General features: G+C 45.3%; 1 pseudogene; it reads right to left on the minus strand.

The window, feature by feature from the left end:
- Positions 1,097 to 10,205, minus strand: LOC109131259 (annotated as a pseudogene).

An 11,507-nucleotide genomic window follows, 5' to 3' on the forward strand; every position in this document is an offset into this window, starting at 1 on the left:
TACACTATTTGCTCACAACTTAGTGCTTTCCCTGTTCGTGGTCGCAACCAACGAATCATGCCGGCTCGCTATCAGGCCAACCGCCTTAAGCTACGGCATCCAGGAAGTCACTCACACACACTCCCCCCGCTCTTGGGTCGCAACCATCGAGACATACCGGCTCACTACCGAGCCGCGGCTCACAGCTACGGTATCCAGGGAGTCTTAAATATCCCGCTCTTGGGTCGTCACCCTAAAGCGCGCTCTCGGATTGTCATCCGAAGCAACATACCACTCCCACTCTCTGGCCACAAAGTCCATCGAGCTATCGGTATCACGTGAGTTGGGCCNGGTATCACATGAGTTGGGCCCACACGGCCTTGAGCAAAAACAAATCTGATGCCATAGAGTATCTCCCGCTAGATCTACCTCAACACTTCCCACAAAAATTCCCCTTTTAGAAACTTTCTAAATCTGGAAACCTCCTTTTTGTGGAAACTTTCTATTTATGGAAACTTCCAAAAATAGAAACCCAAGCTATTTCTCTCTTTTTCCCCATGACAACAACAGTCAAACATAAAGAAAAATACTCATCTTGTTAATCTCAAAAATGTCATAATCATTACAACCTCAACGAAATACAAAAGAAAAATAAGATACAACAATCCAAGCCATAAATCCGCATCCCGAACACCACCTCATCTTGGTACTTAGTCGCACAACCAACCACCCCTAAGCGACCAAGTATCAAGAGAGATGGGCTGGAATACTCCATACCCGCTCCAGCCACGGACTACAACTTAGACCCGGCTAGACAAGCTCAAGTCGCGGCATCCTTCTCAAACCACTTTTTAAATCTTGCCTTCATCCTCGCCTCGGGCTCCCAAGTCTGCTCCTCTACTCCATCACAGTCCCACAGGACTCTCATCAAAGGAATCTTCTTCTTCCGAAGTTCCTTGACTCTCCTCCCAACCACCCTCAACGATCTCACCTCCAAAGTCATGTTGGGCTGAAGATCCTCAGGAATCGTAGGCAACAACCGATCACCCTCGTGAAGACACTTCCTTAGTATCGACACATGAAATACCTTGTGGAACGTACGCATAACCTCAGGCAACTCCAGCCGGTATGCCACTGGTCCCACCCGCTCAACTACCCTGACCGGACCCATGTACCTTGGACTCAACTTAGTCTCTGTCAATGACCTGTTTGGACCCTGCAACATGGCTATCTTGAGGTACACTCTATCACCAACCTGAAACTCAAGATCCTTCCTCCTCTTATCAGCATAGCTCTTCTGCCGATCCTGAGCCTCCTTCATGTTCAGCCTCAGAACCCGAATCTTCTCTGAGGTCTCCTGAATAAAATCCGCACCATATATGCTTCTCTCCCCCACCTGAGTCCAACATAACGGTGTACGACACGGCCTCCCATACAATGCCTCATAAGGGGCCATCCCAATACTTGCATGGTAACTGTTGTTGTAAGCAAACTCCACCAAGCTCAAATGATCTGCCCAATGACCACCCCAATCCAACACGCACATCCTTAGTAAATCCTCCAAAATCTGGATCATCCTCTCCGACTGGCCGTCCGTCTGAGGATGGTAGGCCGTACTCATATGTGCCCATCTCTGCCTGAAACGCCTTCCAGAACACCGAGGTGAACTTGGAATCTCTATCAGACACAATACTAGCACGCACACCATGCAATCTGACTATCTCCCTCACGTACTTCTTGGCCAAAATCGCTGCTCCATCAGTTTTCTTGATGGCCAGAAAATGCGCAGACTTAGTCAAACGGTCCACAATGACCCAAATCGCATCAAACATCCTCGACACAGGCAATCCCACCACAAAGTCCATCGTGATCAAATCCCACTTCCACTCTGGAATGGGCAAGTATCACACTTTGCCACCCAGTCGGCCACATCCTTCTTCATCCCAACCCAGTGATAATACCGCTTGAGGTCACGGTACATCTTGGTCCCTCTTGGATGAATATAGAACTTGCTCGAATGAGCCTCTCTCAGTATCTCCTGCCTCAAATCCTCACCCTTGGGCACACAGACCCGACCATGCACAAGGATAGTACCATTAGCAGAGACCTGAACCTCCGAACCCGCAGCCTTGGAGGCATTCACCAGCCCCTCATCGCTCTCCTGAGCTAACCGCACTCTGCCCAACAAATATGCTCGATCAGCTGCCTCCAAACCCAAAGGTTCTTGTGAGATAGCACACAACCTCAATGCACTAATCTCACCTACCAACGCCTTCATATCCTGCTCCTGAGCCGAATCCGCCCACTTCCGACTCAAGGCATCTGCAACTAGGTTAGCTTTACCAGGATGGTAAGCTATGTCCAGATCATAATCCGCTACTAACTCCATCCAACGCCTCTGCCTAAAATTCAGCTCAGGCTGAGTAAAAATGTACTTCAAACTCTTGTGATCTGTAAATACCTGTACCTTCCCGCCATACAGATAAGACCTCCAAATCTTCAGAGCAAATATCACTGCTGCCATCTCCAAATCATGAGTAGGATAATTTGCCTCGTGCTTCCGCAACTGCCGCGAAGCATAGGCTATAACCTTCCCCTGCTGCATAAGAACAAAACCTCCCACTCCAGAAGCATCTATATACACGATGTAAGGCTCGTTCTGCTCAGGCAGTGCTAACATCGGCGTGGTAGTCAACATCTGCTTGAGGCTTGCAAAACTCGCCTCACACTCTGGTGACCACACAAATGGGACCTCCTTCCCTGTAAGCTTAGTTAACGGTTGTGCCATACTCGCAAAACCCCGAACAAACCTCCTGTAGTAACCTGCTAACCCCAGAAAACTTCGAATCTCAGTGGCACTCTGCGGCCTCGGCCACTCCTTGATGGCCTAAATCTTCTCGGGATCCACCGAAACTCCCTCTGCAGAAACAATGTGGCCTAAGAACCCCATCTCACGCTGCCAGAAACTACACTTACTCAGCTTAGCAAACAACTTCTGCTCCCGCAGCTTCTCCAGAACTGCTCTCAGATGTATTGCGTGCTCCTCAGGACTCTTGGAATATACCAGGATGTCGTCGATGAAAATGATGACAAACTCATCCAGAAACTCCTCGAACACGCTGTTCATCAATCTCATAAACGCAGCTGGCGCGTTAGTCAACCCGAAAGGCATCCACACAAACTCATAGTGCCCATACCTCGTCCTGAAAGCCGTCTTCCTCACATCTGCCTCATCTATCGGTATCTGATGATAATCTGATGCCAGATCCACCTTAGATAACCAAGTAGCACCCCTCAACTGATCCAACAACTCATCGATCCTGAGAAGAGGGTACTTGTTCTTCACAGTGACCTGGTTCAAACCCCGAGAATCAATACACAACCGGAAACTCCCATCCTTCTTCTTCACAAACAATACCGGCGCTCCCCACGGTTATACACCAGGGCAGATGAATCCCTTACCCAACAAATCCTCCAGCTGCTTCTTCAGCTCTGCCATCTCTGCTGGAGCCATTCTGTAAGGAGCCTTGGATAACGACATCGTCCCCGGTTCCAGTTCAATAGTAAAAGGATCCGACCGAGATGGTGGTAATCCCTGCAATGATTGAAACACATCCTCAAAATCCTCCACTACTGGAATACCACTAACCGTAGACTTCCCCACTGACTTTGGCATAGATATAGTAACCAGATAAGCCTCACGGCCCTTCTTGATCATCTTCCCAGCCTGAATGGCCGAGATCACGAGACTCCCCAACTCGGTCTAATACCCTGAAAAACCAACTTCACTCCTGGACGATCAACCTCCACTGTACCCCGATAACAATCCAAGTGCACCTTATGCCGATGCAACCAATCCATCCCGAGAATAACATCATACAACTTCACTGGACTAATAAGCAAATTTGCTGGCCACGACTCCTCCACGATCTGAATATCAACTCCTCTAGCTCGTCCAATAACTCTCAGGAACTTGCCTCCCGCAACCCTGACAACTCCTGTACGCTCCCCAGAGTCCCCTCTGATTCCCGCACTCTCTGCACACTCCGGAGTGATGAAGCTATGAGAAGTTCCCGAATCAAACATAACATGGAATTAAAGCCACCCACCAATAAGGTCCCTACACAAACCTCATGTGTTGAGAACCTAACATTCGAACACAAGCAAAAACAAACATAATCTGAACTATTGAATTGACCAAGTTCGAATCTCAGAATTTATACCTATGATCGCTCCTGCACTTGTGCCACCGGTCTCCACAGTCGAGTACACCCGTAACGTCGGATCAATCCAACCCACCGGCTGCACACCGTGCTGGACACCCTGTTGCACTCATGACTGACCTCCAGCCTGCACCGCTGCTACTGCCATCTGCTGCAACTTGGGACAACGAGGCTTGATATGCCCCGTCTCTCTGCAGTAGTAACACACTCGGGTATCTGTCCACGGCTCCGTCACCGCCCGCTGCTCCATCACTGCCCGCTGCTTACGTCTCTGCGGACAATTGGTCACCTTGTGGTCCCTCCTACCACACCCAAAGCATCTCGCACCACCATACCTCGATCTCTGCATATCATCAAACTTCCGCTTATGCCCATGCGCAGGCTTGCCGCTCTTACTAGGAACAGAATGCGGCTGAGACCAATGTGGCTGTACCGAAGGACTGACCACAACCACTTGTGACCTCAAGTCGTCCTCTATCCCCGCTGCAACCTCAACCAGCTCTACTCTCGTAGCATAGCTCCTCACTCTGCACCGAGTCCTCAGATCATCCCGCAGAGCAAACAAGAACCTCTGCACCTAAGTCGACTCTAGCTCCCATGCCCGGCCTGCATACCCCACAAGTCGACTGAACTCTGCATCCAACTCCGGCACTGTATGGTCCCCCTGAGTCAACCCCAAGAACCGTGCCTCCATGTGATCAAGAGCCTCCTGTGGAAAATACTTGGAGTTAAACTCCCTCATAAAATCTCGCCAAGTCATATCCCGCTGCACCCTCCGTGCTGTCACCGACCTCCACCACACACGTGCATCACCTGACAAGTAGTACACTGCCAAATCCACCCTGAACTGGTTGGGACACCGAAGCAAAAGGAAAAGATCCTCCATTCGCTCTCTCCACTCATCCGCTACACTCAGATTTGTACCTCCCGAGAAAGACCCCGCTCCCACTCGGTGCAGCTGCACCATCATCTGCACATACTGAGCGTCCACTACCTTGGTCCCCGGCTGCACACCTGCCTGCAAACCCGCCACAGGCTGCACCGCTGGAACCTGCCCACCAACCACTGGCAGCACTACTGGAACCTGCCCAGCAACCATTGGCGGCACTACTGGAACCTTCCCACCAATCACTGGCGGCACCACTGGAACCTGCCCACCAACCTCTGGTGGCACTACTGCTGGAAGTCGCTCCAAAACCTGAGCTAGCAAGCCCATCAAGACATCCTCCCTGACTGGAGCACCCCTGCTGCAACCCCCACACCCGGGGCCACACCGTGACCGACACTGGGCCCATCCGCCCTGTCGTCACCCAAACCAGCCTAGTCTCTAGACACACTAGGATGAACCTGTGACTCTGCTACCTCCTCACTGGCCATGCTCTGGGTCACACTCTCACTGGCCTCGGGAACCTGACCTCGTCCCCGACCACGACCACGACCATGACCATGACCACGACCGCGACCAACAGCATCCTCACCTCTAACCATCTGTATCACCAAGAACACAACTCACCGTGGAATCACAAAGCAGGCTCGAAGAGGATGTTCTAGGACCTCATGCCACACACAATTGACTAACTCACACAATCAACTCTAGCATGAAATCCTAAACATCAACAGCAAAAGCACATTGAACCCTAGACCTAGAACTGTAAGGGCTCTGATACCAAAATGAAACAACCCTTCCCATTTTTTTTTAAATAATATTAATTCACTAGTGGTCCCATACCCACTATCAACCTAGCAACAATCAACAACAGCGGATAACCAAAGAAAACAATTCCATTAAACCCATAAGAATTCCAACAATAATAATCCAATAACCAACAATGCAATAATCCAAAACCAACAATGCAATAACCAAGTTCCAACATCCTACAATGTTCTATCAACTCAACACTAGCAACCTAACAATAGCTAGACCACAGTCAATCAAGCCTCTAGAACATCCTCCTCCTCATCGCCTTGATTCCACGATCACACTTTACCTTTACCTTTTACAGGAAGATTGGGTTGAGAAACGGTGGAAACAACACCTTAGGAACCTTCTCCTTCATTCCCAGCAACAGCTCTCCCTTCTCCAGCTACAGATCCCTCCAAAAACGCCAAGAACAGACCCATAAACTCACAAAAAACTCTCCAACGCTTTCTCTCCTTTTTCTCTCTTTCTCACTTAACGGCGACAAAACAAAACTTCCAAAACCCTAAATTCGTCGCTTCTTCACTTATAAATGCGAATTAAGGATTTCTAATTGAACCAAACCGAACAAAACAGCAATTAAAACAAACACGACCAAACCATAACACGTAGTGTCGATCGACAGACCAAAAATGCAATATTTGGTTCGCGGATGTTACAGTTCTTAACAAACACAATGCTAGTCGTCTGTCTCAACTCTTTCTTCTCCAACTCAAGTTTGTTTATCAAACCAAGCTCCTTTCTCTTGTCACATGCTTCAATCTCTGCTGCTTTAATCTCTTTCTCCTTTTCGTCAAGTGCATTGGTTTGTTTCTTCATCTGGTTTTTGAGTTTCCCCAAACATAAGCTCAGAACTTGAAGCTGGTTTTTATCTGATTTGACATGGTTCCTAAGCCAATCAAGTCCCTCTTCTCGATATTGGATTCAAGCATATCGATATGGTCCAGTAAACTCTTCAGTATCCCAGCCGAATTGGTTTTGTAGTTCTCCAAAGATTTGCAAATTTTCTGTCTTTTGGACTCACTGTTGAGTCTAGTAACAGTGAGTGTTAACTCATCCTCAACACAATGCTGCTCCATCGCAACGATTAACAGTGAAATCATTTTTTCCAGTTCCTAACTAAATGACGAACAGAGTAAAAAAAATTAGACTAATGTGAGAAACTAAACTCTAAACGAAGAAATAACAAGAAATCGAACATACCCTAGAAGCTTAAACTTCAAAAAGATAACAAAAACCAAAACTTTAGGTAGATAACAAACAATGTCACCAAAGTGAATATCATACGAACAATTCTTGAAAAATCCTAACTTTTTGAACGAAAGTAGGAATTTTTAAACAAAATTAGCGGAAATAAAGATGAAACAGGAGGAGCAAAGGAGACGTACAAAAGAGACAATTGCAGAATTGAGCAGTAGCAACTTTCACGTGTAGAGTGTGAGTCTAAGAGAGAGACTGTCAAAAACAAAAAAAAAGAGGCATCTGAAGATTAATTGGAGGGACGAAGAGTTTTTTTTGTAGCTGTTGCGATAGGCTTAATAGGAAAAAGGCCCATTGGACTTTTATCTAATATGTTGTGGTTTTTTTGTGTTTTTGTCCAGTGTATAAGATATTAAGAGCATAACCATTGGTCATCCTATGGTGATGGTGGGTGTCAAACTGATAAAAACAAAAAAGTAATTAAAAAGTGATGAGAGAGAAAGACACAAGGTCTCCGCCAACACTTGTAGAGACACTCTCACACATCGTTTTAACTAAATGTCATCATCTGATTGGTTGGTTTTTAAAAAACAAACCAGATTTAAAATAAATGATATTATTATATTAAAATACTATTTTAGAACCCATTTTCATAGGATGACCAATGGTTATGCTCTAATAGGTTTTTAAAATGCTTTGAGGTTGACATTCCACAAAAAGTCTATATTCTTAGGGGTTTGATTGGTAGAGATTTTTACGGAAAACTATTTCTAATTTGTAAGAACTGTGAATATTGATTTTTTGAAAAACAAAGTCACATTTTGTTGGCTTTTAAAAACAAGACTCACTGTAAGACAAATTAAAGAAGTTAGACTTTGAGAAATTTTAGATACACTTACAAGGTTGTTAAGATGATAAAAAGCATGATTAGAATGAAAAAAAATATACTTTTAAGACTTAAAAAGAAAAAAAAAATCTTCATATTTGAAAGTCTAACCACCAATGGGGCCTTTATGTTTTTTCTTTTCTTAAAAATCATATAAAATAAATTATCATTGTATAGTATTTATACTATTGTCAAAAAAATTAAAGAAGATACAAAAATATACTAGTAACAAAATAGACCAAAAAACAGAAAGAACATCAAAAATACAAACAAAACACAATAACCCAATTAGAAGAAATCCGAGAAGAAACACAGATTCCAAACAAAGCCATGCGATAGTTAGAAAAAAAAAACATTCGCTTAGGGCATCAAATTTTGGGAAAAAAAAAATAGAGGCATATATTTAGTATTTAGTCCTAGTAGAGTTATGTTTATATGGGAATTAATAGTTATGCTGAAATCTATCTTAACAATTTTAGAGTACATTTTTGTGCTATCTTTCTTTATTTTTGTATCCAAACAAGTCCCAGCTAAATTCTCTACAATTCTTGCAACCAAACACAATCATTTTCTTATTTGAAAATATTAATTTCAAATTTCCTAAAATATATCTACCTAAATTTAAAGCAATATGTTAGATTAAAATATAATTTTTCTTTCACTTTTATTTAATCTTATATTTTATTATTTAAATTATTATTTAATACATACAGTTAAGGGATTTTTGGCAATTTTGCCATATTTTTTGAATTTCTTACAAAATGTGCCATATTGAAAAAAACTTTTGGAATATGCCATATTGATAGATTATGGCAGTGTAGCATTTTACTCCTATGCCCCCTGAATTATGTTTGTTCGATGGTGCGTAGGGAAGGGCGCGTGACTGCGGCGTTTGTCTTGACGCGCTGTGATGTGATCACGGGTTCGACCCCCTTACCAAGACGCCCGAGACGTCCCAGACGGCTCCGAGACGCATGACCGAGAAGCTTCGGACATGGACAGAACGCCTATCTCGAATGCGGCCAAGGCACCGGCGACCCTCCTAGGAGCCTCAACGTGACCAAGGGAGCTCCAACAAGGCGACCAAAGAAGAATCAACTTGGGGGAACAAGACAAAGTCACCTCTTGAGTATTTCAAGGCCGAGCTTCAACCTACGCACAAAGGACCCAAGTTTAGCATCACCACTTAGGCACATTGAGCCGCGACCAGCTTTGGGAAGCTTGAATTGAGTGTCTTCACCATCACGCCAGTGTGAAGACATCCCTAAGCCATTAGAAGGAGCTGTACTCTTTTTCCTACTTTGGGTTTGTCCCAATGGGTTTACCAAAGAGGTTTTAACGAGGCAGCAAACTCTAGTGCATCTCCACTTTGATCCCACTTGGCTCATGACTTGGAAACACTTATTGACATGCTTAGGAGCCAAGGAAGTGAAGATCCTATCCACGTTCAGCCAATGACGTGGCCACCCTATCCCCTTCCCTTCTTTTCTTTTGAATTTCTTCTAGATCCCTCTATGACCGTTAGATTGGTCTTTGCTTTGCTTTATCTTTGCTTTTGCTTTTTGGCCATGTGTATGGTTTAGATCATGGCCACGTCCCTAGGGTTTTTAGAGTCTCCTTATGTAAGCCTCACTATATAAAGGCATCAACCCTCATTGTAAAAATCAGACTTGAAAGAAATAGAAATTTTCACAAAGAGAGATTCTTTGTTCTTGTCTCACCTCTCTCCTTAGCCTAAGTCCGGGACTTGGCTCTTGAGAAACCCTAAGAGATTCACAAACCGGGTTTGTAATCTCTTAGTTGACCGTATCAAGAGGAGAGCCAACCCTCTTGTGTCGTCGCATCAAACCACCTCTATTCCATCGCCCATCTCTTTCGTCCCACCGTCCCAACCTCGAGTTCTCTTCCGCCAGCTCTCGAGTCTATCATCGATTCCACTTCGCCAGCCTTGAGTTCTTTACCATCAGTCCTCGAGACTTCCCAGTACCATCTCGCGTCGTTTCCACCTCCGTTTCCCACCGAGTCCTGCCATTAGCCGTATCCGCTCAGCCGCGTCCGTACGTTCCGAGAAGGCTTCACGACCGTTTTCACAAACCGTTCGTTGGAACCTCCTCAACTCTTGTTTCTGTCGTTTGAATCCTTTCTGGATTCGAACCCTTGATGCTTGGCTGAGGAAAGTCCCACCGATTCTGACTTGACCGAAGACACACTCCTCCATCGATCCATAGCCGCGTCCGCGGGTCACATCAGCTTGGTATCAGAGCTTCAAACGCTCCTACAAGGTTGTGTCGATCTAAAACTCTTCTCTTTTGTATAAAGCTTCGATCTTTAGGTTGTTAGTTTCGTTTTTTGTTCTAGGTTGTTAGATTCCATCTCGTTTCTAGCTTTGTTCTTAGTTGTTCTTTCTGTTCTTGTTTTGTTCTTGAGTGTTCTTAGTTGTCTTGTCTAGATCTTTTAAAGGCTGTGTTGCTTTTTGTTTTGTTGTTTTAGGGTGCTAGATTCGTTTGTGCTTTGCTTTAGTTGTGTTTTGGTGTTTTTACNTGCATCATTGTTCATCTTGTTTGCATCTAGATCGAAATTGCTAGAGTTTGTTTAGGATTTGTGTTTTCCTTTAGTCTTAAAGCATTTCTTGTCTTTTTGTGCTTTTTCTTTTTCTTTTTGCTTTCTCTTTTGCTTTTGTTTGGTCTTAGGTTTGAATTTTCGTGAGCTGTCCTCAATCATTGCTTTGGTGAGATAAATATCTCCTTGTGGTCCATTTGAATTTAAAGATACTCACGAATATTCTTTTGTTTTGACGAGGTACACAACTTGCTCGGCCAGCACATCACGTACGGACCAAGACGCGTCAACAACCAAGGATCAACCTTCGGTCGTGTAGCCGCGTCAGCAAATCTTCACCCAACCACCGTTGGCCATTCGTCTCTCTGCCGTGCCATCGTTAGCAATCCGACCAATCCGACCGTAACACCGACGATTTCCGACAGCCGTCCGTACCATCAACCGCACCTTGTTCCAAAGCCATCACCAAGATCGCGAACGACATGCATCGCTTGATCACTCACTGATCTAGCATGGAGTTTGATGAGAATGAAACTGAAATAGGATCGTGGTGTGATGAAGAACTTGGCCTGGAACTGGAGCAAGAGGCCAACGGAGATGAATATTGGTCCGAGGAAGACTATGGCGAGGAGTTAGATCAAGGAGAGCTCGAACGTGGACCGCCAGACTGTTATTGGCCGTCCTTGTCACGAGCTACCCGCGTTGAAGAATCAAGGGCGAATCTATATGAAGACTCCGATAGTGATGACTGGGTTGCGTACACCAAGAAGCCGAGGCACCGATCCGTAAGAAGAAAGGAGCCTATTCCCAAGCCACCCAGCACAGCAGACGCGCTGATCTCACTCCAACACACGCTTCGAGACCTCAACGATAGACTCGACCGGATTGAATCAACAACTCGTCAACGGGCCGAAAGAAGGCCGCGTGATCACCGAGGCCGTGACCTAGGCATCCCTACCTG

Source organism: Camelina sativa, chromosome 20 (assembly GCF_000633955.1).
Source record: "Camelina sativa cultivar DH55 chromosome 20, Cs, whole genome shotgun sequence".
NCBI classification, from domain to species: domain Eukaryota; kingdom Viridiplantae; phylum Streptophyta; class Magnoliopsida; order Brassicales; family Brassicaceae; genus Camelina; species Camelina sativa.